General features: G+C 56.5%; 1 protein-coding gene across 1 annotated transcript in view; it reads right to left on the bottom strand.

The window, feature by feature from the left end:
* Positions 1-1,227, bottom strand: part of LAIR2 (leukocyte-associated immunoglobulin-like receptor 2) — a 5,738-nt gene that overhangs the window by 2,146 nt on the left and 2,365 nt on the right. The window lies entirely within an intron of this gene.

Here is a 1,227-nt window from a genome sequence, read left to right as displayed (position 1 = left end):
CCACTGCGGTTAGTCTCCCCACTGACGTAAGGACCCTGAGACTCGGTCACATCTTGCTCAGGATGACATGGGAGGTGACAGAGCAGCTGGGGGCGGCTCCCTCCCTGCCCACGGCCACTCCAGAGAGAGGGGCAGGGGGACACAGGGCGGGATGCCCGGCTCATTCCTGGGACGAGGAAAGCAGGGCTCTGAGTGGGTGGGAGTGACCTGTGCTGGGTCTGAAGGGATGGGTCGCTGCCTGTGCTTGGAAAGATTGTGTTGGGGGGGTAGGTGTATGTGCAGGTGTGTGTGTGGGGTGTATATATGTGTGTGTGCATGCGGGTGTGTGTGGGGTGTATGTGTGCGTGTGCAGGTATATATGTGTGTGGGGGTGTGTATGGGTGTGTGTGTGTCTGTGAGCAGTATATATGTGTGGGTGTGTGTGTGGGGGTGTGTATGGTGTGGGTGTGTGTGCAGGTATATATGTGTGTGCGTGTGTGTGGGGAGGGTGTATGTGTGCATGTGCATGGGGCGATGTGGATGGGTGTATGTGTATGAGTGTGTGTATGTATGTGGGGGGCTGTGGGTGTGTGTGTTCAGGTATGTGTGTATGCATGTGTGCATGTGTGTGGGTGTGTATGGGTGTGTGTGTGTGGAGGACCTGGAGCACAGATCTGGCCCCACAGACCCCAGGGGCTGAGGGTCCCTGTGTCCACTTTGCAGCACCCAGACAAGCCCAGAATCTGATGGGTGGGCGCCGACTGGAGACCAGGAGAGCTGGTGCTGCAGTTCAGGTTCAGAGGCCGTCTGCTGGCAGAGCCCCCTCGCTCAGGGGAGGTCAGCCTTTTGTTCAGTTCAGGCCATCAGCGGATGGATGAGGCCCACCGACATTGTGGAGGACAATCTGCTTTGGTCAAAACGCAATGATTTAAACGTTAATACCATCCCAAAACATCCTTACAGACACACCCAGAATGTTTGACCATGTAAATGACCATGGGCCAGCCGAGGAGACACAAATTTAAATACCACAAATTCCACCACACCTACGGCATCAACTTGACACCTGTGTGCACGTCCTGAAACCACAGCTGATCTCCAGATAAAGACAACAATGAGAGTGAGTGAGGAGCGCACTCTGCCAGCCCCTGCCTCTGTGGGGACTTCGCCGACTCTGAAGCCAACTTCCTGCTTCAGGGCTGCAAGTCCTCCTCGACCCCCGACCCCCACCACGACCCCCACCACGCC

The sequence above is a fragment of the Bison bison genome, unplaced genomic scaffold, assembly GCF_000754665.1.
Source record: "Bison bison bison isolate TAMUID 2011002044 unplaced genomic scaffold, Bison_UMD1.0 scf7180017853183, whole genome shotgun sequence".
Taxonomy (NCBI): domain Eukaryota; kingdom Metazoa; phylum Chordata; class Mammalia; order Artiodactyla; family Bovidae; genus Bison; species Bison bison.
This window is presented reverse-complemented; position numbering and strand designations above follow the sequence as displayed.